We start from the raw sequence: 27,411 nt of genomic DNA on the forward strand, positions 1-27,411 counted from the left end.
ATATAATTAAAATGTGCCTTTCATTTTTTAACTATTAGAAGTACAGTGAATATCAAGCCTCAATTACTCTTTTTTGGTGAAAGACTTTCTGAAAGACTGTAGAGTTAGGGTATGGCTACACTTGCAGCTGTACAGCGCTGGGAATTACAGCTGTCTTCGTACAGCTGTGTAGGGAAAGTGCTACAGTGTGGCCACACTGACAGCTACCAACACTGCAGTGTGGCCACATTTGCAGCATTTGCAGCGCTGTTGGGAGTGGCTAAACAGGCATTCTGGGATACCTCCGAATACCTCTGGAGGCCAATTACAGCACTTTTGGTGGCCACACTGGTGGAGCAGCGCTGCATCACCAGCGCTGCAATCGTTATACCCCAGGCAGAGCAGGAGTACAGCCAGCGCTGCAGCCAGGGAGATGCAGCGCTGTATGTGCCTTGCAAGTGTGGACAGTGAGTAAGTTGCAGCACTGTAAACCCACCACCAGCGCTGCAGCTCTCCAGTGTAGCCAAGTCCTTAGAGTGGTTGTGAATACCACATTGGAGCAAGACAGGTGAGGATTAATGGCATGTCCCGAGGCCAGACAATTCAATTATCCTTACTCCACAACAGTAGCTAGAAGAATTAAACCTGAAGAGGGCCTTCAAACTAGAGCTGATAAAATTTGGAATTTCCATCCCATGGGAAAGTCTGACAATTTGCTATTTGTTGCTGTCTAGAACTGAAACAAAAAAAAAATGAAGTATTTGAAAAATTCCATGGAATGGAAATGGCTTTGTTTTGATTAATATTTGTTTGCAAAACAACATACCCAAGACAGAAAAAATTCATTTTGGTTTGCTGAAGCACATGTCAACATTAAACTGCATTTCCTAATTGCTTTTTAGGAGCTGTACGTCAGGACCCCATTCTCTCCTATGGACCAGGTTCTGTGGCAGGACTACATCTCCCATAATGCATCCAGAGCCACGTTACTCCTATGATACAATACACAGAGGAAATTCATTATGAGAGATGTACTGCAATATAGGAAGATTTAGTTCTCCTGGGTGCCTGACCAGCAGTTGAGGCATGGGGCCTGGAACTACAACCCCCATAAGGCAATGTAATACAGGTAAATGGAGTTTAGTATATTTTATAAACTGCTCTGAATGTTTTAGGTCAGTTCAAATAATGAAATATTCCAAATCAGGTTGAACCAGCCTGAAATTAAATATTTCATTTTGATTCTCCAAACTGAATACATCTAACATTTACAGCAAAATCAAAAAGGTTTCCCTCAGAAAAAAATCAGTTTTGTGGAATATACATTTTTTATTGGAAAAATCATTCTGATGGAAAATTCAGGACAAGCTCTACTTCCAACTACAGTTCCTAATTAGGAGGAAACAGTCTAAATGGAAATAAAGGGGCCTCAAAGGCAGCTGCCCTGGCTAGAGGGATACTCATCTCTAGAGACTTAGAGTGGCTACAGGTACAGAAAGAGGACAGCTACAGCCAATTGGTGAAACAAGGCACATCCCTGGGGAATGGGAGGCTCAGCCAATAAACTGTTAGACTACTTAATAAATGGGAGATTGACCAACAATCCTCAAAGTGAATGACAACTGGCAACTGATTATATGGGGGCAGTTTCCTCCAAGGAAAAACTACTTTAACCACCTGCAGCCAAACTATGGTCTCAGAACATCTGGCAATGCCTAGGGCTGAGATTAGTCACAGAGTACATCCATGACTATCTTAGGTCATATTTGTGCATTGGGGTACAGTTGGCTGTTGGACACAACACAAGATCTCTTACATGTGGATCTGTCTAAGAAGTCAGCATATCCAACTGTATCAGGATGAGTCTTTTCTACTTTAACTTCTTGGGAGTTTTCAGAGATCCCCATTTCTCTGACTACCAGACCTAATGAGGCAATAAAGCTCTCATTCTATAAGTCTGAATGAGATACATGAAGTTACCTAAACTGAAGCAGATTTCTCCATTCTTCATGAAACTCTGAAAAACAAGCATAACTCTACAAAACAGCAGATTACTCTGAGATAGACCTCAAGTTGCCAGTGGCATTCTTAAACTTTTTGGCTGAATAGTGTTGGGATCAAGTATCAGAGGGGTAGCCGTGTTAGTCTGGATCTGTAAAAAGCAACAAAGAGTCCTGTGGCACCTTATAGACTAACAGATGTATTGGAGAATAAGCTTTCATGGGTGAATACCCACTTCGTCAGATGCATGCCAACAGTTAACATTCCATTGGCTTTTGATATACCACAGTAATTTCCCTATGGTAAGTAGGACATATCCTCTTTTTTAATAGCAGAAGCGAATGAACAATTCCTCCTCCTAAAGTAAGAGCTTTACTGTACCAATACAAAAAATTGCTTTAGATGATTTACATAAAGGCCCATAGGACATTATAAATCTACTGAGCTGTCGGTTTGTAATCTTATTCATGCAACATGGCATTAAAAATCAATATTAAAACAACACAAAATAAATAAAACCAGGATATTGAATATTACCTGTGGCTGGTGCTTATTTTATATAAGCAATACACTGTCAAAATGACTCATCCATCTGTAAACATACTGGTCAGTTCAAAGATCCACTTTTCACAGGGATTCTGGAGCAATACATCTTACACTGTAGCACTCAGGAAAATCATACTGAGAAAAAAAGGAAGGAGGGCTGCGTTTTCTGTTATCTAAGAAAAATCTGTCAGCTTCACTCTAGATAACAAGTGTTAATTTTAAGGTGTTTAAAACAGATTACAGGCTCTGAAAATTCTGAAAGATGAAGTGCCTCTGTTGGGTTTTACAATGTAATTTTGTCTAATTATGGTTGACATTTTCTCCATCATACTGTAAGCTTTCTTAGAGGTAAGAGACAACAGCTTATTCCCTCAAGAGGAAAGACAACTGGCTGGAAAAAACTGGTGCAATGCCCCAATGAATCTTTTTTTAATAAATAAACCCCACTAGAAATAACTTATAATTGTCATTGTTGGCTGATACTATATATACGGGAAGCACTGGTCACCCGTTGCTCCTTTAAAAGAATACCAAAACCCCCCAAAACTTTATTTTTTGTCTCATTAATTCATACTGTACTTCTCCAGTTCTCCAGGAAATCTTTAAATGCCATCTCACTGTAATAGAAATACATCTGAGGAATTTATAAGGTTTGAAAGCTGAATGCACATGCCAAAAGGTGATGGAGTGCCAGGGCTATTAATCTTGCTACACATTATGTTTATTGATTAAAATCAGAGTTCTATTGGTCGGGGTAGGTACCATTACTAGAGCAATAAGAATTTTCCAGGAAGATTGTATGTAAATTTGAAAGTGGTTGCCAGCTTTGTGGAGAGGGGGAGAAATCTATAACTATAGCAGGTTGTAATCTGTGTGCCAGTAAAATGGAATACTACAAACTGGATTATCACCAGCATTCAGGAGGTTGCATTAATGCAGGTCTTGCTCTCTCTTTTCCAATAACATACCTAGGTTCGGCTCTAGGCACCAGCAAACCAAGCACGTGCTTGGGGCGGCATAATTTCAGGGGAGGCATTCTGGTCACCTTTTTTTTTTTTTTTTTGCTTCGGCAGTTATGATCCCAGTGGTTTCTTTTTTGTTGTTTTTCTTGCTTTGGCAGTTGCGCTCCTGGAGGGTTTTTTTTTGTTTTTTGTTTTGGCTTGGGGTGGCAAAAAACCTAGAGCCAGCCCTGAACATACCTAAGGGCACTGAAGGTAGGGTTGACAATTTTGGTTGGATGTATTCATGGAGGTTTCATCACATCACAGTATTTAATCAAAGATTAATCTTTTAATTCCTGGAGACTCCAGTGCAATCCTGGAGTGTTGGCAACTCAAATTCCACATGATCCTACCTCAACAGGATTTGGCTTCAGAATTGAAAGGGGCCTTTATTCAAATACAGAGCAGGTTTCAACTGACTGTTAAGCTTTTATTTAAGATTTAAATTAGGGATAAGTGAATGGTTTAGATAAGATTCATCTAGAATGAAGATTTTTCGAAGTTCAAATTGCTTCTGTTGCAGTAACCTCCACTAGCCAGCTGATAATTTGATTCTGGGCAGGTAGGAAACAGCAGATAAGTCTATTTTTGCTCTCTTCCCTGTCCTTGTGTGCATGTGAATTCTATTGCATAAGCTCTGATGCCCACTATTTTTGTGGAAGTACAGTCAAGTTCACTTCTGGAGTGTGGTTGTTTAACATATTCGCATTCAGCTGGGATATCAAGCCTCAGAAATCATATAGAAACACCACAGAAAGGGTGGGAAAAAATTAAAATGCAGGCCAGACTATGGGATTTACTGAAGAGTATCCCACAGAAGCACTAGGTACCATTTGGGCCACTTACAGACAGTGATGCTAATAGACTTGAATCAGGCATCTGTGTCCTCTTGTACTAGGCACTGTACACAAAAAGGAATAAAAGATTGGCCCTGCCCTCAACAATTTTAACATATGATGTGAGACAACAACGGGGTAAAACAATTAGTGTTTGAGTCGGAAAGAAAAGAGAGCAGTGAAGCAGTGTAACTAGTATAATAAGCAGCAATTGCAGCACATCAGTTGCCTAGCTACACTGATATACTGAAATTGGAGAGTGGCAATGTTCAGATCAGGACCCAGATCCATACCCAAACTTTTTCAGAGTTTGATACTGCTCGCATTTAGCGATCCAGTTTACTTTCATTAGAAAAACTCCCATTATTATCAACAAGTAGCAAACTGTAAATATACATTGAATGCTTCCGCCGGCGTGCACAGGCAGAAATCGTGGAACAACAACATCGCTTGCCTCACAACCTAAGTCGTGCAGAACGCAATGCCATCCACAGCCTCAGAAACCACCCTGACATTATCATCAAAGAGGCTGATAAAGGAGGTGCCGTTGTCATCATGAACAGGTCTGACTACCAAAAGGAGGCCGCCAGACAACTCTCCAATACCAAATTCTACAGGCCACTTCCCTCAGATCCCACTGAGGAATACACTAAGAAACTACAGCATCTACTCAGGACACTCCCTACACTAACACCAGAAGAAATCAACATACCCCTAGAGCCCCGACCAGGGTTATTCTATCTACTACCCAAGATCCACAAACCCGGAAATCCTGGACGCCCCATCATCTCGGGCATTGGCACTCTCACTGAAGGACTGTCTGGATATATGGACTCTCTACTCAGACCGTATGCCACCAGCACTCCCAACTATCTCCGTGACACCACTGATTTCCTGAGGAAACTACAATGCATTGGTCACCTCCCAGAAAACACCATCCTAGCCACCATGGATGTAGAGGCTCTCTACACAAACATCCCACACACAGATGGAATACAAGCTGTCAGGAACACTATCCCTGATGATGCCACAGCACAACTGGCTGCTGAGCTCTGTGCCTTTATACTTACACACAACTATTTCAAATTTGATGACAATATATATCTCCAGATCAGTGGCACTGCTATGGGCACCCGCATGGCCCCACAATATGCCAATATCTCTATGGCCGACCTGGAACAATGCTTCCTCAGCTCTCGTCCACTCACGCCCCTTCTCTACCTACGCTACATTGATGACATTTTCATCATCTGGACCCATGGGAAGGAGACTCTGGAAAAATTCCACCATGATTTCAACAGCTTCCACCCCACCATCAACCTCAGCCTGGACCAATCTACACGGGAGGTCCACTTTCTTGACACCACGGTGCAAATAAGTGATGGTCACATTAACACCACCCTATATCGAAAACCTACCGACCGCTATGCCTACCTTCGTGCCTCCAGCTTCCATCCCGGACACATCACACGATCCATTGTCTACAGCCAAGCACTGAGGTACAACCGCATCTGCTCTAACCCCTCAGACAGAGACCAACACCTACAAAATCTCCACCAAGCATTCTCAAAACTACAATACCCGCACGAGGAAATAAGGAAACAGATCAACAGAGCCAGACGTGTACCCAGAAGCCTCCTACTGCAAGACAAACCCAAGAAAGAAACCAACAGGACTCCACTGGCCATCACATACAGCCCCCAGCTAAAACCCCTCCAACGCATCATCAAGGATCTACAACCCATCCTGGACAATGATCCCACAATTTCACAGGCCTTGGGTGGCAGGCCAGTCCTTGCCCACAGACAACCTGCCAACCTGAAACATATTCTCACCAGTAACTGCACACCGCACCATAATAACTCTAGCTCAGGAACCAATCCATGCAACAAACCTCAATGCCAACTCTGCCCACATATCTACACCAGCCACACCATCACTGGTTCATTCACCTGCACATCCACCAATGTAATATACGCCATCATATGCCAGCAATGCCCCTCTGCTATGTACATCGGCCAAACTGGACAGTCTCTACGGAAAAGGATAAATGGACAAAAATCAGACATTAGGAATGGCAATATACAAAAACCTGTAGGAGAGCACTTCAACCTCCCTGGCCACACTATAGCAGACCTTAAGGTGGCCATCCTGCAGCAAAAAAACTTCAGCACCAGACTCCAAAGAGAAACTGCTGAGCTTCAGTTCATCTGCAAATTTGACACCATCAGCTCAGGATTGAACAAAGACTGTGAATGGCTTGCCAACTACAGAACCAGTTTCTCCTCTCTTGGTTTTCACACCTCAACTACTAGAACAGGGCCTCATCCTCCCTGATTGAACTGACCTCGTTATCTCTAGCTTGCTTGCTAGCATATATATACCTGCCCCTGGATATTTCCACAACATGCATCTGAAGAAGTGGGTATTCACCCACGAAAGCTCATGCTCCAAAACGTCTGTTAGTCTATAAGGTGCCACAGGATTATTTGCTGCTTTTAAGATCCAGACTAACACGGGCTACCCCTCTGATACTTGTAAATATATCGTGTACAACAGTGGTCTTCATCACCATACACGCCATTGTATTATCACTGTGCCTTACTATGCAAGTTATTTGAGAGTAGAATAATTTTACTAGTTTGGCACAACTCTCCATCTCTACAGCATCATTTGTACTTACATGGCTCTACAAATAAATGAATACGAACAATAACAATAATTCTATCCAAAAAGACCCTGCTGGAACACCTATCTCATACCCCCTAAAACTTTTATGACTGCCACTAAAAAAGTCAATACTAAAAAATAAAGTATTAAGACTAAATAAAAAGATAAGTCAAGTTATTCCATTCATCCATGTGTTCTAAACAATGAAAAATCAAAGGTTTACCCAGACTTCATCCAGGTACGCACTTACTGCTATATTGTAGATTGTCTTATGTCTTTGTCTACATGTTATATATTTCAAGGGGGGTGGAAGTAAACACTAGGTGTCTGTGATATCAAAAAGGGAACACAATGAAAAGAATGAGGAAGAACTCCACAACAAGTATCCTAATTTCTATCCTTCTTCCCACTTTCAGATCTCCAATCATACATACCCTTACATAAGAACCAAAATCGAAAAAAGCCCCCAAACAATGCCCCAACTACTCCTTTACTCAGGTCCAGTCTTAGAACTGTGATATCTTTAAAAAGGAACACCATCTCAAATATCTAAACAATCAGAATAAGCCAAACTTCCAAACCCTACAAACAGATTCTGGAAGATGTGGATTTGTATAGTTTTAAGTGGACCTTGAAACCAAGTACCTCTACCCAGCCTACACAATTGCAGTTCTAACTGGGTTGAGAAGACTAAGAAAGCCAACCCAGAGACACACAGACAAACGTGGTGGGTCTTAGGACTGACCACAGCATAAAACATCCAGGGCAGCAAAATAATAGCTTCAAATAATTCCTGAGGAACACAAGAATGCAGTGGTGCTGGAACTAGGGCTTCAGGAGATGCTTCCGCACCCCTGGCTTGAAGTAGTAAAAATAAACACCAAATTATTTGGTTTCCATCATCAGCACCCCCGCTATAAAATTTGTTCCAGCACTCCTGCAAGAATGTCTGTTGGCAAAACAGGCACTACTCACAATCTAAGATCAGATATATCATCAGACCTTGCCTGCATCACTGAGATCTGGCTAGATATTATTACTAGTCAAATAGTGGTCCAGTTCCCTCCCCCACCCTCCAGACTGCTCAGTAAAGCACAAGTCACAAAGAGGCCAAGAACAGGTCAAACTGATTAGGCTGCTGTTTAAATTGGTCATTCTTGAGAATTAATTCAGCCACATTGTATGTATTCGGATTTCTACAATAAAAAAAGGGAATCTCATTCAACATTCTAGGTGTCCCTGATACTTAGATCAAAAATAAATGAAATCAAAGAGCAGGTTACCCACACAACAGAAGCTGTATTTTCTATTCCTATTCAGTGTGAGTGAGACGGATGGTCTGTGACTTCTCAGTAATCTGTATTTCAGACTCAAGGAATGTGAGGAGGGTAAGACAAAAAAAAAAAAAAAACAATCTCCAAGCAAGCCAGACTGAAGGTATGATCTAATGCCTATCCCTACAGAAAACTGATAGTCCTATTAGAAACTCACAGAACCACCTGTGAGGTGCTTCCCTTGAGGCGTGGGAGGAAGGAAACACCAAATGCAGGAGGACTGACCTGCCTCAAGGGCTGGAAGGGGGAGAGAGGGAAAAGAAACAGTTTTGTTTTTCTTGTATTTGTAAGTTAAACAACTTCTTTTGTTTTTTTATTTTTCCCCCCCTAGGTAAAGTATTGTTCTGTGGGTGTTTCAAGTAGTCTGCCCTGAAGGGCATGAAATCCTCAGCGTACAAAGCAGACAGGTAAAATGTTTCTAGAACTTACATTCTCCACTTGGTCTCAGTCAATGGCCATGGACACAGGTTTCCTATCCTAGAAAGTTCTGATACAATGAGGCTTTTGGTAGGTGAACACAAGGGCAGCAGACCCAGGAGCACAAAAGAGTTGGCAGAGATGTTTGATTCATAGTAAATCTTTATATCGTACTGGTTGCATCAAAACATGCCTCATATATTGTACAGAATGGACAACACACTCAACTTAATGTTACTGTTGGAGCCTTCATTTTTGCACATTTTAATGTGGAATCTGAGAAACAGTGAAAACAAGTAATTTAATTACAGAGAGTATTAAGAATTCAGAGACTTCTGGCTCCCCAAGTCCCTGATATCCTACACTTTTTCGAAGCACCCTAAGCCTCTCCCAGGGGCTGCCATGTAGGGCAGGAGCTGTAACAACTTTCCAGTGCCTTCCTCATTTCTGTTGGCAAAACCTAAAGATTCTCCATAAGCAGTCATTCAAGAGGCTGGAGATTAGCATCCAGAGGATATTGCACTGATTATGGGTGAGAAGATATTCATATTTTTAACATTATTTAAAACTGGTGGTATCAATATAGTATAATAGATGAGAAAATATATCCTATTTAAATAAAAATGTAGAAAATAGATAAAATTTAAAAAAAAAATTAACAATTTGATAGAAGGAGCGGGGGTGAGGTAGGTTGGTTTGCTTGTTTTGTTAAAGTAACCAACATAACATTTAGCTTTCACCACTTGGATCACTTTAGTGTTTTATCCTTTTCCCTCACTCTTTCCTTGTCTTTCTTGACCACGAGTTCTCAACGTCTCTCTTTATGAGGCCAACATAGTATAAAAATTCCATGGCCCAGCTGTGCCACAAGAATGTCTGCATATAAAAGCCAGGGCCAGTCTTAAGGAGTAGCAAGGAGGGGGCACCATGAAATTAAGTTGCTCGGGCTTCGGCTCAGATGATGGGACTCAGGACCCCGGACTGCAGATCTGTGTGGCAGGACTTCAACTTTCTGCCCTGGTCTCTAGCTAGTCTAATGCCAGCCATGCTTGGCAGACCTCCTAAAACCTGACCTGGACCACTGGTTGAGAACCACTGTTCTAGACAGTACATTCTGCAAGACAGGAACTTTGACCTCCTGCTCTGCATTCAGCCCTTATTTGGAACCTTTGTTATTGTTGCAATATAAACAATAACAACTGTGATTTTATGCAGAGAGGAGGATTTAAACTTCCAGTTCAAAATTAATTTTAAAATTTCCTGACTTTCAAATGTGTTAATTGTGAAACTTATTGTTGTATTGATATCGTTTTTGCATTATAAAACTAATTCACTGAATTACTTCAGCTTTCTTTTCCTGTTGTAATGTAACTCCTCTCCCCAATATGTACTGCCCTAATATATGTTAGTTTTGAATTTAACAGAATGTTGTCTTAAAACCAAACCCAGCTATGTTAACTCTGTCCATTTCCTTAGCCTGTCCCTGTAGTCCAATACTTCTAATGTTAAGACTTACCTATTAAACAGGTTAATCTCAGTACAAGATAGGTCAACCTTACTTAACTTCTTTACCAGACTGTGCTAGAGGTCAAACAAACCCAAGAGACATATTACCTAAATAATACATGTCAAGTTATTGGACTGATAAGTATCAAAATCAACTTCCTAAGTTTACATTTAAAGCCCTGTTTCATATTTAAGAGCTGCTGTGGTTCTACTGCTGCTAAAATCAATGACAGCTTGATTACTACAATGTGTTATTAATCTACATAATGGAAAACAACAGAACAGTTGTAAAACGTGTTGAGTTCTCTCCTTGGTTGTGTCCTAGTATGAGGGCAGGGTTAAGTCAGTGACAAGAAATACCAACTAACACTGGATGTGGAAAGGGATTAATTTGAAGACAGAGTTTGTCAGAATTCATTTTGCCAGCTGCCTGCAATCGCAGATTGCCAATCTCAGATATATTTATGATTTCAGAAATGTTACTCTTAGCTATATTAACATGGATTCGCTGTGTCAGTCTGTCCTGGTGTACATCCTGACTTCCATGCTTTTGATCTTTACTGGCAATCTGCTCCATTACATATGATGATATTATGAGTAAAGGTTCAGTATGTACAATCCAGAATACCAGTGAGATACCCATGTTTTACAAAAAAAAGATCTGCCTTTTATATGGAACAGGGTCACCAATTTTTCAGACAACTGCTCTACCACTTACTGCTTATACTTATCCTTTAACAAATTAGCTACTCCTCTAAATGCTAAGTGCCTTAAAGACTGTCTAATTCCCAAATCAGAGAGGTGGCCGTGTTACTCTAGATCTGACACATGCATCTGACGAAGCGGGTGTTCACCCACAAAAGCTTATGCTCCAATACTTCTGTTATTCTATAAGAAGCCACAGGACTCTTTGTCGCCAATTCCCATATGACATGGAGGAAGGGACTGTGGAGGAAGAAGGGTATTTGGCCAATGAGATTAAGGAGCCAGGCCAGAACTCTTGGAAGGAGCCATTTCTGATCTGACCAACTCATTCATCCCGAGAGTACCTTTCTAATGGGCTGTGTCTTTTCTCACTGCCAGGTACCACTTCTCCCTCTCAGATAAGATGTCAGCAGGAATGTGTTGTTTCTGATATACTTAAAATAGCTAACATTACATTCTTTGGTACTTGCTTTTATATATCTATTTGCTCTTCAAATTCCTCCATTCCCCTTTCCAGTAAACATTTTACACTCCAGCAACTCTCTATTGGCTTCATATTCATAGAATTTAAGGTGAGAAGGGACCATTATCATCACCTAGTCTGACCTGCTACATAACACAGGTCAAAGGACCTCACTTAGTATTCTCTGCATTAATTCATAACTTCTGTTTGAGTATATCTTTTAGCAAGATGGCCAGTCATGATTTAAAGACACCAAGTGATGGGGAATCCCCTGTGTTCTTAGGCAAGCTGCTTCTGCCTAGTCTGTTGTTGTTTTTTCCCCCTAGGTTTGGCCTCCAACCAAGAGATCTTGTTATGCCTTCTTCTGCTAGATTAAAGAGCTGTCTAATGTCAGAACAGTCTAAATCCATTTGGGGTGTATTTCACTCAGGATCCATGTCCCTTCAGTTCTCGCCATCAAAGTGTCAATTAGTGATAATCTTAGTTACATTTTTTTGTGATGAGGATGCCTGTCTACTTGGAATTGCCCCAAGGCAATACCTATCTTTCACTTGTCTATTTGTTATTGACTCAATTTAGCAGCAAATTAATGTATGTGATGTTAAGACAATTTTATAAAATGTAGCAAAGATACACCACTCAACCAAACCCACCAAATAAAGGACCTTAAAGTCTTTCCCATGTCTCTCTAAAAGTTCAATGAAGAGAAAAAAACCAGAAATTTCTCACCTTATTAGTTGCAGGTGGAGACAGTTTCCAAGGAAGCTGAGTGCACTGTACTCCCACTCTGTTTTTCTGAACAAAAACTTTCTTTTGGGAATTTCTGAATCCTGGCGTGCTAGCAGAGCCTTTTATCACACACACCTCTGTGGATGCAGCTCACTTCTTGTATTCCCTCTTCCCAGTACTTTTCATATCACTTGGCAGCACTGATTATGAGCCAACCAATGAATGACAAACTGTGTGAAAAGAAGAGTTGACTCAGTCATGGCATGGAAAAGCAACATGGAGAGGAAATCTCAATACATAGCTTGGCAGCATCTGACAGATGCCGCAATGCCAGGATAAAACATCAAATTCAAAACATAATGATTACATAGAGCACTTTGCAGCTGGTAGTAAAGAAATAAAATAATCTACAGTCAGGACCTCCAGTGGAAGGTGGTTTGAAGGGGTTCAGAAAAGACAGAAATCACAGTATGAAATAAGAACTAGCAGGTTTGAAGTTAAACCAGCAAATTCATATGACAGGCAGGGCAGTTTTTAATACCACATTGTTAGAATGAATTACTAGGAGAAATCTTTTCTCCGATGACCAAAATTCATTTTCTCCTTTTTTTTTAAATCTCTTATATACATCCTGACCACTTGAAAGCCCTACTAGCAGTAAATTTATGAAAATACGTGCAATTTTTCTATAGAGAGATTTGATAATTAACATTATATTTCAAAAGTCAAAAATGTTTCATTCACTATAGATTGAAAGAAGAAATACCTATGCTATATGCCTTTGATTAACCCTAACCCATATTGCATAAATATCTCATGACTTGCATTAATAAGTAAGAAACACAAGGGGAAGGCTCCTTGAAACAACAACAACTGGTCAGAGTAAAAATTCAACCTTTAACTACTTTTTAAAAATAAAATAAGGTAGAGAAAACATTGTTACAAAGCAGAAATCACATTAACATTGGGGAAACATCCACAATGAACACAAGCAATATTTTGTACAAATCTTGGGATTGTTTTAAGAAAAACAATATTAATGTTTAAAAAATATGAATTAGGGTAGTCAAAAATTTTCGATTGAGTCTGCTTTTTGACAAAAAATTGTAGAAAGGAAGTGAGAATTTTCATGAAAAGTTTTTATTTTTTGCAGAATTTTTCTGTTTTCACATAGACCAAATTTCTGACATCTGAATAATTTAATCCAAATGCCATAATATTAAGATTTTGATATCTCATCATGGTGCCTCATGATAGTTGTAGTTCAGTTTCCTCATTCTCCACTACAATGGTATTTCCAAATCAAAGTATTTCAATTTGTGATTTTTCTCTCTTCCCATCCTCCCTTTTCATCAATGTTTTCCATAGGAAAAAGATTCATTTTCCAGCCAGATATAAAACAAGCATCTATCATTATCATTTTGCAAGCAAACTACCAAATGAAAATCAAATCTCACCCATACAGTTTTTAATGCAGTAGGTAATGAAGGGCATTTTTAGTATGCAAGTTAATATAAATATGTTGGAATAAATTAATCCCTGGTGTTTTCCAGGGATAATTGTGAGATATTTTAAAATGCACACTTTTCCTAAAATATGTCAAGTACATGAAATAATAAATTATTAATTATTATTATTATTAATGTTATGATAGTGAATGGGGAAGTCAGCTGAAACCAAACCTTCACTGTGCTAGGCACTGTACACACCAAGTAAGAGACAGTCCCTGCCTCAAAGACTTTAGAATATAAATAGGTGGGTCAGACTGCCTTAGCGAATTCCATGTTGAGCTGTGAAGAGCCACAGCAAGCTGGGGAATAACCTAATATCCGCTGCACCCAGTCTTAAAACACATGGGGCAAATCAGATGCATTTTCCCCAGTTACAGTTCCTTTTTCCCATGCTTCCTCAATGAAAACCAAATTGATTGGTACCAATGTTTTATAAATACACAAAGAACAGCCTGAAACAGACTTGTATACCACTTTAAAGAGATTTCTGGATTGAGATATTACAAGTCAAGGTAATGCTATAATGCAGCTACCCAATGAATTGAATTCATAGGCATAAGAATGAATTTGGACATTTAGGACACAAGTAATCCAGTTGTTAAAACAGTTGTATTGTGTTGAAATATAGTTGTACCCTTTTAACTGAATTTTAAGGTATGGGAAATTGAAGTCATTTTGCGAAAGAAATATCATGCTTCTAGACAGTACATTAAATGCTTTGCAATGATCATGGAGCTAGAAAAAAGGAAAGGAGAGATCACTTGAAGCTTGATCCTGCTTCCAATTTAGTTACCAACACATAACATAATTGTTTTTACTTTTATGATTAAAAAACACAGGGGAGCGAGAGGAGAGACCAATATGTTAGAATAGGATGCAAAGTCTTAAAAGTGAAAGCTAGATTCACAGTTGCCCATTCAACCTTAATTCAGTCCCCTTGTGCACAGACATTATAATATAATCTTTAGTTAGTTGATCCCTTTTTTTTTTCCCACAAGACCCCTACCTCATTCAGTATACAGGTTCAACACACAAGACTAGAATTAAGATTGCATAGCAAACTATAAATCTGGCATTTGCTAACCTTTGAGTGCTTGCTTTTTAACCTCAAAACATTATTTGAATGTCATTTCTGTATGTTGTACACATATCATTCAAGTGTAGTAAATGCCATACAAAAACAAAAATATGAACTCTGTTCCTTACAAAGTGTTTGTTCATCAGTGACAACCTCTCCGGCTTGAGAACTGTGAAAAAGCTACCACAAAATGCACAAAGCTTTTTCTCCAGGCAAATGACATTTAGACTGCTGTTTCTTAACATCTCTGGCAATCTGTCACAGTACAAGTAAGTTAACATTAATAAAAGATTTTAAGATAAATAAGAACTTTTTACAAATATGTCAGAAAAGAAAAAAAACAATACTAGAGAGCAAGAAAGATCCATTAAATAAATGAGGAGACTGAAAAAAAAATGATGATTTTAAAATGGCAGGGCTATTAAACTGCGTCATTAAATTGGCTTACAAGAAGAAAAACAAAATGAGCAAGGACAGTTAGGAGCAGTAAAGGCATTGTCAATATTGCTGCTGATAAAGGAATCTGTAAGGGTCTCCTTGGAATAACCTGAATATATGAAAATTAGGGAGGTCATGAAGTCACTTCATTAACATATGTGGGATTCTGGGTATTCTCTTTCTCTAAACAAACACATATATAGATACACTTTTCTTCTTACAGCCATTTGCTGCCCCTTCTTCCCTGGCAGTGAGGAGAGATGGGGAGGGGGAGCGGGGCTGCTTTATGAAGAGATTTCTGTTTAGAAGTTTTTGTTCCCTGCTCCCACTCACTCCAATACCCTCTCTGAACCTCTAAGAATCCTTCTCTCCTCCTCCTACCTGTGCCTAAGACCACTGACTATACAGGGGAAGCAGACTACAATGTCCTGGAGTGCAGTGGATGGAAGAAGCAGAAAGCTATGCTTGGCAAGAAAGGAAAAGAAATAGTCTCTGACAAGAACATATCTGTTAAGGCCAAAGGTCCAGAAGTCTCTAGAATTTACACAAGTGAGGCAAACTCTCAATTTACATTATTCAAGTAATATGTACTACCTCATTTGCATGTTTTAGTTTTCTGCTGTTGGGTCTTCACCACATTATCAGTTGCTCTGACACAGTGATAGTGTATTGAACTCAGCAAAAATAAATAATTTTACCAGACATTTGGGTGCCTTTAAGTCCTAGTGAAACTTCAGTATAAATACAAGGTGAAGGTAAAACACTTGGATTTATGACTCTTGAAATATTATTCACTGACCACAGGATGGTCTGTTTGATATCAGGAACGTCAGAATCCTCTAAAGTAGGAGAGGTGAAAAAGCCCATAGATTGTGGTGAGGGAAGTGGGCGGGGAGAGGGGATGGAAGGGAGGGAGGAAAATGAGTTATCTAAAATAAGGAAAAAATCTGTATTAATCATATTAATAATGCTGCAGACTCCACAGCAGCCCCAGACAGGAAGAGCCTGGAGGCCCCTGATACTTTCAAAGGAACTCTCTCTCTGGAACTGCTGTTTCAGACCCATGACTCCAACTCCCAGAGATCAGGGCTCATACAGTTGAATCCTGGTCCAGCTTTGTCATTACCACTGGCCTTGCTGGTGCTACACCTCCCCTTACAACTGCACCAGCCCTACTGTAAAAGTTCTCTGCTACACAGAAGAAATATGGGGCACTACTGTCCCACAAGAGTGGAGTGAAGTTATTTTGACATAGTTTATTTGACAAAAAAATGCAGTTTTGCAAACTATTTTCAAAATTTGTGCCAAATTCATTTATTAGTTTGGCCAAAAGACATTTTTTCCCCTCAAGTTAAATTCACGGAACTGGAGGAGGTGCCACTGCCACCACGCAATTTATGCCCTATAGCCTCATGGTTAGAGAACTCACCTGGAGTATTGGAGACTCCACTCTACCTGTGGGATTTGAGTCAAGTGGAATGGAATTTGAACACAGGTCTCCCATATCTCATATGAATCACAGGATTCAATCATAATAAAGAAATTCCTTCAGCCATTTTCTCAAGCCCTATCAATGGTAAGAGGGTTTAAATTTAAGGGTAAAAAGGTTGTGAAAACTTCTCCGATTTTAGGAAAAAATCCAAGTTCACTGCCATCTTAGAAAAAGAACATTACAATGATTTACTAGGAACAGAACAGGCAAAAGCTTTTGACTTCAAAGACAAACCAGGTTGCAGAGAATATCTCTAATAGTGGGAGATCTACCTTAGTAGATAGGAAGGACAATGACACCTTCCCTGTAGGATTTCAACCCAGGTAATGCTGTACAGAGCAGAATGAGGTTTTAAGGTCATGTTCTATGAACTGATGGGGCTAGAATAAAGGTTATTTAACATTGAGATTTGTACACAACTTCCTCTTCAACATACAGATAATCCTATATTTCAGACACTGAACCTTATTGGATTCTCTTATGCCCCCTCTCCCTCACAGTAAGGTTTCCTTGAAGGAACATAAGGCTATGTTTCACTTATTTAACTTGGTAGTTAAACTGTGGGCTCTCCATCAACCAGCAGAGTAAGTTCTATTTGACTTCTTTTTAGGGTCTCGAGAGTGATAAACACTTCATCCATTTTGAACCTGTCTGGTTCCTGATGGAGGACTGATTTCAGCAATTGTACACCTCACCTGTAAGACATCAGAATCCTGTATCAGGATTACCCACTAGTCTGAGAAAACTTCAAAATATCTCTGAGCAACTTTTTTGTGTCTATAAGGAATCTTGTATCTGGTGCAGAATATATTTCAGATTCAAAAAGAGGTTTCAATTCATTTGTTGTTTTCTGGCATTTCTCCCAACATTAACTACAACAAATCTATTCAACAGAGAAGTTTCAAGTTTTGTATACTTTCTGCATAGACAGAATTTATAGCATTAAAAATCCCTATATCACAAACAATTTTTAATATGCATTTTCTTAAGAAAATGATTTTATCAGACTATGCAATGGTCTTATAATACCTGCTATTCTTGCTAGAAATGTGACTGCTTCAAATGTGATTCCAGACATAGCTCTCATAGGATACTGAGCAGTAACTAAGCAAATTTATTCTTTGCAGCCAAATGTCAAATTAGGTATAAAATATATAAAATATCTTGAATAGAAAAGATAGAAGTATGTGCACTGTATATCTAATATGCAGATGTGCCTGAAAACAACATCACAGATTAATAGATTATGAAGACAGAAGGAACCAATGTGATCATCTGCTCTCACCTCCTGTATAATACAGGCCATAAAATTTCCCTATTTTCACAAATGCATATCTTTTTGGGAAAAAAAATCCAATTTTAGTTTAATAATTTTCAGTGATAGAGAAGGTATGTTTTGCAATCCATTAATCATGCTTGAGGCTCTTCTCTGAACCCTCTCCAATTTATGAATATCCTACTTGAATTATGGACACAAGAATTAGACATAGTGTTCCAGCATCACTCACACCAGTACCAAATATAACCTTCCTGCTCCTACTTGTTATTCCCATTTGTACATCTAAGGATTGCATTAACACTTTTAACCATAGGTTTGCACTGGGCTTATCCGCCATGACTCCCAAGTCTTTTAGAGTCACTGTTTCCTCGGGTAGATTGTCCCGTTGTGTAAGTAGGCCCTCGCAAACTCTTTATTCTAGATGTATGATTTTGTTATATTTGGCACTGCAATGCATACTGTTTGCTTTTGCTCAGCTTACCAAGTGATCCAGATAACTCTTTAACAGTGGCCTATTCTCTTCATTATTTACCACTTTCTCAATCTTTGTATAATCTGCAAACCTTAATACTGATTTTATGTTTTCTTCCAGGAGGTTGGTAAAATTATTACAAAGCATAGGGCCAAGAATCAAATCTTGTGACTTCACTAGAAACACCACTCCATGAGGATTTCCGGTATACAATTACATTTTTAGACATATCGATTAGCCCCTTTATAATCCATGTAATGTGTCATTCATTTCATAACATTCTAGATTATTTAAATCATAATGATATACAGAACAAAGTCAAAATATTTTCCAGAAGCATAGATTTATTATATCAACATATTACCTTTATCAACCAAACTTGCAATCTCATTAAAAAGGGGTGGGGTGGGGCCTTGGGAAAAGGGATGGGGCAAGAGTGTTCGGTTTTCTGCAGTCAGAAAGTTGGCAACCTTATTACAGTCTAGTGTCTTGAAAGCAAAAGATTATCCTTCCTTTGGATACATTGTATTTGTTGCGCCCACCTCCCTCCTGGTTTATCTTTTTAGATTGTAAACTCTTTCAAGTAGTCTTTCTAGATGTTTGGAGCTCAACCCTGGCTGATCTCTCTGAGTGTTTCTCTATTAAAAGCCACAATAAAATTAATCTTGCATAGTGCTTGAAAGATCATTACAAGTGGAGCAGATTGGATAACTTGTTCACTTTGATGATTTGCTAGTCAATAATTACACACAACTGGTCACTTAAGTCACATGGTACTGGTTTTGCTCCCGACTGAATGTCTGTAGGGATTATTGTGAAATTAAGATTTCAAGATTGCTTAGGTATGGTTAAGAAAACTAATATATCTGCGTTTTGGTTTGTAGCTTGTACAGAAAAGACCCCAGTCAGCAAGTAAAAGGCAGCAGTGAGAGTAATATTACTTATTACTTACAGTGTGGGAGAGGTGTACTGTTTGAAAAGGTAACTGATACAGTGAAAAGCTCAGTAATAAGACAAAGGAAAGCTGTCTTAAAGGAAACAAGCATAAACCTTCCCATTGTTCTGCTGGTAACCGGGAGTGGGGTGAGAATAAGACAAGAAGGCCTTGGAGGAAGGAAAATAGCAAGGATAATTTGCTTCAAGCTGGGCTTTTGCTAAAGCTAGCAGGTTAGTTGAAGTGTATAAAGAGAACTATCAATTTGAAGGTTCTTTGTCAGACCCTACTTGATTTTGGAGCACGTCAGGATGAGATGGTTTTCCCTAGATCTGGCCTATTTGTAAGTATACTGACCACATGCCAATGAATACTTTGTTACTGTACCGGGTATACTGACTGCTTAATTTTTAGGCTGTTAGGCATGTATAGAGCAGTTGTATAAAATACCATTTGGCCTTAGGATTTAAAGAAATTTATGGTTACATTAGTGTCTGGTGGTCTCCCATATTAATAAATTAAAATACTATTCATAATTCCAACTTCTAAATAGTTTTAAATCAGAAATTAATAAATTATGAGTAGATAATAACAAATACTGAAAAGCAAATATTCTTGTCAGGATACAAATACCCATCTTTGGATGTGAATATGGATATTTGTATTTAAAAAAGTTACTCCCTAAATATTTGTGCAAATAAAAACCTGGCAGAGTGGGTGTTCACAAAAAGTCAACAAAACAAATCTGAACATTAATTTTATACAGCCATTCTGCTCAATCAATTGCATGTTTGCAAACTTTGTTCTACAGAGCTTGGCCAATTCTAACAGTAAGTTACTGATATTCCCAAACTTTCAGGTTTTCCATCCCTTACTAGGTTATGTTCATTTATGAAGATCTGCCAAGAACAAAGAACTCTGGTTCCGCAAACTTCAACAAAAATCAGGGCCATCAATTTAATCTCATGTAAATGAAGCTTCCCATTGTTCTTTTAAAATAAACAAGGAAGACACAGAAGCCTCCACATAATCACCAAATTACAAAGAACAGATGTGAAAAATTTATGGGTAAATGTTCGTGCTGGCAAAGAAAAGATACTATAAAACAGCACGTACTATACCCAGCAGATTGGCTTTTAAATGACTCATGCTTGTTGTTAGTAATCACACAAGTAACAAAAATAAAATAGTTAATTTGACTCGGCCTAATACACTTTAGTTACTTTAAATTAACTGCTAATTAAGCCATTTTCTTTTCTTGTACTTTTCCTTTTGACATCTCAGTTGAAACGCCTTGATGGCAAAGGGCTTAATACAAAAAGCATATCATGAACTATTTAACTCTAGATAGTTACCTGCCACAGATTAAATTACTGGAGCCATTTTTTTCCTGGAAAGATGCCGTTTTTCCTCTGAAACAAAGTTACCTCAAATAACTCTTCAGCACATGACTGCATACACTAAGTTGTTCCATTTTACATATATTCAAATTAATTTTGTTAATAATTTCTTCCAATTTTTCTATTGAGCTTCTCCCATATTTTCACAAACTGTGTTTCAAAGGTTATCCATCACCACAGAGACCAGAAAGTGTAATATGAGGAGAGGAACTGCAGAAAGATGGTCAGGTTTCAGAAGGTACTTAGGCCTTGTCTACACAGGAAAGGGTTCCCTCCCCCCTCCCCCAGTATATTTAGTTTTTTCAGCCTAAAATGCTTTGTATCAACACACAAATTCTTCTTTTTTAATCTTTTTATTACCCTATTAAGATTAATCCATTTTGGAAGTGACATAACTATTTAGGAATGAGTCATGCCACTATGAAGTATGTGTGAACACAGCCCCCTTTCTAAGTAATACATCACTTTATCTAGTTCACGAACTGCTATCCCACACTGCATTTCTTCACATCTGGATTGGCTTCATTGGTTACCTGTGCGCTCTCCACTGCTCTAGGGTCATCTTGATTAGATCCAGGCTTTAAACAGGAGTGTGGGAGGAACACATACAAGGGCCTATATATGTTTGTGACTCAGCTCATGGCACAAGTCCACTATAGACGCCATGCTCCATGCCTCTGTGTAGTCCTCTCAGGAAGTCCTGGATTTCTGTGCTCTCTGGGGCAAGAGGCACATTCGGTCTCATCTTTCTAGTCATCATAGGAATGCTGAGATCTACAAGCAGCTAGTGATGCTCCTTAGTTTGATGTAGCACTAGGTGCTCAGCATAGGCCCAGACTGCTCGCACAGAAGACTCTAGAGCCTCAACATGTAACACTAACCACTCATCATAAATAACTTTTACAGCTCCACTTGCCTGCTGCATCTCTTACTTGTAATGAAACAGAGACCACCTTTATGATTAAAATTTAATGTATTTAAAAAAAAATACTGCAATTAGTCCTCTTACTTTACCCTCCTCCCTCCTATTCAAAATCACTCATAATTGCTGGAGTGATTTCAATGAGTGTTTTTTTTGAAATTACAAGTGCAAAAAGAAGCTGTCCCTGCATTTCAAATGGTGGTATAGTTGTCTGTTTCTGATCTGAGTGGTTAGTCAAAGTTTGGGATCCTGTGGGTGTGATGCAGTAGGGAGCAGGGTGGACTGACCTGGGAATGTCATCTAGTTTTACTGAGACTGTCTGCATGGGGGATGGGATAGCAGGGGATGACTTTGCTTGAGGGATGATACCTGAGCCTGTAACCCGAGCCGGGAGGGGGTTTGGGCCAGGTAACACCTTTGCCCGGGAAACTGGACAAAGGCTGGAGGAGGAGCCGGGGGAGGAGTGAGACTGCTGGAGGCGGTTTTTCAGTCTTGGGCTGGCTGGGGAATTGTAGGGACCCCCAAGGTTGGAGTCTAAGCTCCCTACCCCCAAAAGGACCTGACTAAGGGGTCCTGTTTATGCCTACAAGCTCTGGTTTGGACTGTGTTTCTGTCGTCTAATAAACCGTCTGTTCTACTATCTGGCTGAGAGTCATGGTGAATTACAGGAAGCCGGGGGTGCAGGGCCTTATATCCCCCAAAACTCCATGACAGTGGGAGTTCTAGCTGGGAATAGAAATTAGTGGCTGTGAGGTATGTCTATGATGCTACTTTGTTTACTTACAAAAAATGTACTAAGTCCTGTGTCTCTGAACACAGAAGGAATGAAGCAGCAAACCCCTTCCTTTGCTCACAGCAACAAGAGCACTCTTTGCAACCTGAACTTCAGACCCAAAAGCCTTTCCCCAGTTTCTTTCAGAGTCAGCCATAGACTTTTAGCTGATTCTTCAGGCCACATCTCTCAATTTCTGTGAGCTCTCTCTTCAAACAGATGCACACCTCTACTCAAAACAAAACTCAGCCAAAAGGGTCCTGGGCACACATCTTTTTGTCTTCAATGAGACTTATGCTTTCAGTTATGCTAAAGGGTGAGTTTACACCTACCAGTCCAAACAGGATTTTAACTCAACCTATAACAAGATTTTACCAGCTCATGGCAGTAGCAGTGTCAGAGTGAAACTCTGCCAAACTCTTAGTATCAGGAAGGAATTCTGCTCTCTCCCTTTCTTCTCACTCCCTTTGTCCCCTCTGCGCTCCCCACCACACTTGATGTGGAAGGAGTGGTGCAGTCATGGTTCTAATCACTGCCAGCCTCCTTACAGGTGGAAATTGCCATATCACTTTCCCTTTCAGCTCGTTCTCCATCCAAGAAAGTGGATAGAACTTGTCAAAAGTTTCCAATTGAAATGTCTGTGTGTTGAACAAAAAATGCCTTTTTTCCTAAACGAAAGTTTTCTGCAAATATTTTTGATTTTGTTTGAAAATTGTTTTTAAATGAGTAACCAAGAACAAAAACAAAAAGCCATCGAAACTCAGCAGAGGAAGATACCATCAGGGAGTAAGTTAAGTCTCAAATTCATCTCTTGCATTGAGCAAACAAAGACTGAGGCTCAGATTCTTTCCTCCTGTTGTGGCCACAGTCTGGCTCTCACTGGCCAGCTGAGAATTCCCCTGGCATAGCAGTGCCCTCAGCAGGTGTAAAGTTTTGCATCAGAGTTCTAGTCCAGCTGCCTCCCCTGCTCAGACAAAGGAGGAAGGTGGACATAGGAGGGGAGGAAAGGTTGGGGGCAGGAAGGGATTCACAGCTGATGTCTAGTCCATAGAGACCATAACCAGTTGGTAGAAATTGAAGGAGATATTAAAATGCTTTAATTTAGACCAACCTACTCTAATTTACACCAACATGCAAAGGCTAGAGTGAATGCACCATGAAATTGAGACTTAACTTACTCCCTGATGGTCTCTTCCTCTGCTGAACTAAATTTATCTTGGCACAGGTGAGGATCTATGCCTGACACTTTAAATACTCAAATGAACAATCATGAAGGAGAGTGAATGGCTCAACAGTTTGTGAGTATTTGAGTTACAAGGAAATGAGAAGGGGGAAACTTAGCATCCTTCCTTGAAAAACAGCTGAGTTTCACCTTAGCATATCCAAGAATTCCTATAGGAGTTATTGTTTGAGTACAGATTAGTTTATATTTAATCACTCATCACATTCATAAAGTAATTGCAAATGTGGTCCTCGTTGCCAAATGTGTAGCACGATCATTGTCTAACTCATTGAATTACTTCAGTGCCAAGGTTCTGCCAAGGGGCTGTGGATTTCTGAGCCCCTGTTGGCAAGCAGCCTTTCCCCCTCTACATAATATACTAACTCTACTTCATACTAGTCTATATCCACATACTTGGACATGAAAATGAAAGCTTCCTTTTTCTTGAGCATCAGGGTATGTAAAATTGATCCCTTCATTGTTTGCTAAAAGGCACATGAGTGTGGCCATTATGAATTCTTTTTTTAAAGTGAAGGAGATAAATGCACACAGATTGCTGTAAAATTGGCAGAGATATAACTTATGTGTATAGCTTTTTGTACTATTATTCATAGACTTAAAGGCCAGAAAGAACCATTATGATCATTCATTCTGACCTCCAGCATAACACAGGCCACAGAATTTCCTGCATCAAACCCATAACTAGCTTCTGGTTAAACTAGAGTATACATTTTAGAAAGACATCCCATCTTGCTTAAAAAAAAAAAAAAAAAGAAGTTGTTGTTGTCCAGTGATGGAGAATCCACCACATTCTTTATAAATTGTACTAATGATTGGTTTCTAGTTTGAATTTGCCTGCCCTTGACTTCCAGCCATGGGATCGTTGTATGCCTTTGTCCAATATCTTCTGTCTGTGTTTTTACTTGTCTGTTGTGATCAGATCATTTCTTAACCTTCCCTTTTGATAAGATAAATAGATTGATTTCTTAAGACTCCTCTGCAAAGCAAAAAAGTTCTAGACCTTAAATTATTTTAGTAGATCTTTTCATGTATCCTCTCCACTTTTTGAATATCCTGCTCAAATTGCAGACACTAGAACTGGACACACTATCCCAGTAATGGTTTCACAAGTGCCATGTACAGAACTAACACTATCTTCCTACTCTTGCCCGATAATACCCTCTTAATATTATTGTGCATCTCCATCAAAGACTGCTATAAGGAATACTTGGCTCAATATAAGCCAAATCAGCTTGGAGAAAGAATTTAATCAGAGAAATAAGTGCTAATTGGGAATTGTTTAAAAACATTTTATTAGATGCCCAAATAGCCACAACCAAAGGATCTTGCCAATCAGATTGTTACATTGCTAGATGGAAATGGTAGAATTATCAATAATCATGCAGAAAAGGCAGAATTGTTCAATAAATATTCTGTCCTGTGTTTTGTGGGAGGGGAGGAACAGATAAAGTAGTCATGGTTCAAAGAATAGCCACGAGAATGATTAAAGGATTAGAAAACATGACAAATAGTAACAGGCTCAAGTAGTTCCATCTTATTTAGATTAACAAAGGGAGGTTACGGGGTAACTTGATCATAGCCTAAGTACCTACATATATTTGATAAAGGACTCTTCAATCTACCAGAGAAAGGTATAATGTGATTCAAGGCTGGAAGTTGAAGCTAAACGAATTCAGACTGGAAATAAGGCATACATGTTTAACAGTGATAATAATTAACCAATAGAACAATTTATCAAAAATTCTCCATCACTGATAAATTTTAAATCAAGATTGGCTGTTTTTCTAAAACAAGATATTCTGTAGGATTTGTTTTGGGGAAGTTCTATGTCTTGTGTTATACAGGATGTCAGGCTACATGATCATATTGGTCGCATGTGGCCTTGGAATCTATGAAATACCATTAGAAATAAAAAGTATTTTCATTGAACATTAACTCTAACGAAGGGAGTCAGAGGTCCTCTGGATTTACCTGACCATTGCCAGATTACTTTAACTGTTTTACATGAGGTTATTTCCTGGTAGGGTAAATATAAAGACATTTTACTACTGAAGTTTTATTTCTCTTTTTCTCCAAATCCAGAGAATTGTTATACAGCTGACCCTGCTGAGGAAATTACTTAGCTAAAAAGAAGCTTGATTTTAGTATCAAGATACTCTGTTTGCAGGATATGAAGTGTTTGAAGAATTTCAGGACCTCAGTCTTTCTATTGCTATTTGAACATTGCTTAAATTTCCAAGTTGTTCCTGGACACTTTATATGATGGCAGTACCTGGGTTATTTGAAGTCTGTATCTTCCACTACTAGTAAAAATGCAGTCAATTCTGGCATTAAAATTGACACTTTTCTGCAAAGATAGGCCCTTTTCTTCTTTACTAAAATGACTGGTGTATTCATATGGTCTTTCACTTTACTGACAATATAAAATTGCATAAGAACTATAGGAAGAGCACTCTGAAGTTATACCAAGCAGATGCGGCATTGGAAAGAAAACCACTAAAACTGAAAAAGGATATGATGGTGTGGGTGCGTGTGTGTGGGTGGGGGGGTGGACTTCTATCACTCTGCATATGAAATCTTCAGTGATCACAATCTCTAGTTTCATGAGGAAAAAAGTTTTAAACCCTTATTAAATGAGTGCATTTATTTTTCTACACAGGCAAAATAGTTACTTGCCCAACAGCATTTGTGATTCTTTGAGCTGTTTTAGTCCGTATGGATCCCACTATAGAAGCATATGCACATGAGACTGGACATCTTTGAGTAGAAGCATCAACCACAGTTGTAAATGCCCTCTGCTTACTCATAGTCCTGTGTGAGGGCATCAAGGGCAGAGCACTTGTAACCCTTCCTCAATTCCCTTACAATTTGAAGCCTGTGGTAAATGAGGCATCAAAAAAGCAGGGATAGAGGGTGGACTGTGGGTCCCACACTGACCACATCTCAAAGAACCACAGTTACTGTAGCGTAAATAACCTTTTCGCCTTCTTCGAGTATGTATCAGTGTGTATTTCACTGTAGGTGACTGTCCAGCAGTATCTTGTTAGCTGAATCAGTCAAACTATTGAAATACTGCTCTCCTCAACTTGGCATCTGCCACAGAAGCCATGTCAAGGGCATGATCTTTCACAAAAGTCAATGGGATATTCCGTGTTGCAGCCTTGCAGCTCTCAGAATGTTTCTGAAATGGGAAATAAATGCAGCCTGTATGCTGGTGGAGCATACATTGATATTTGAAGGGAGAGGCTTGCTGGCACAATAGGTGGAAATGCATCATGTAATCCACTTGGAAATTTTCTGTGGTGGAATACTTTGGCTTTTGGACAGGCCAATAGTGATCATAAAGGGGCAGGGAGACAACCACAACAGCTTAGTCCTAAGATAATATAGTGAACCTGGTTATTTTCAGGGTGTGCAATTTCTTCTCTCTGAGCATCTTCAGGAAAAATATCGATAAGGTAACTGACTGATTTAGGACAACGTCTAAGAACACGCCAGGGTTGAACATGGGTGCACCCTGTGAGAGACCGTGTAAGGGAACCCATGAAAGCATCAAGTTCACATTCTCCAGGCCAAGATGATGGCCATCAGAAAGACCATTTTGATGTTAAGGTGGTGCATGGAGCAGTCTCACAGTGGTTCAAAGGGAGACTCCATGAGCTTCAGGAGGACAGTACTGAGGT

General features: G+C 39.3%; 1 protein-coding gene across 5 annotated transcripts in view; it reads right to left on the reverse strand.

Annotated features, from left to right (window-relative positions):
* PCDH15 (protocadherin related 15) overlaps positions 1–27,411 on the reverse strand; it is a 1,497,017-nt gene that overhangs the window by 1,209,360 nt on the left and 260,246 nt on the right. For all 5 annotated transcript variants that reach the window (XM_030569599.1, XM_030569597.1, XM_030569596.1 and 2 more), the window contains one exon: positions 12,188–12,417. The gene's annotated coding sequence lies outside the window, so the exon portion shown is untranslated. The remainder of the gene's footprint in view (positions 1–12,187; positions 12,418–27,411) is intronic.

This window comes from Gopherus evgoodei, chromosome 7, assembly GCF_007399415.2.
Source record: "Gopherus evgoodei ecotype Sinaloan lineage chromosome 7, rGopEvg1_v1.p, whole genome shotgun sequence".
NCBI lineage: Eukaryota > Metazoa > Chordata > Testudines > Testudinidae > Gopherus > Gopherus evgoodei.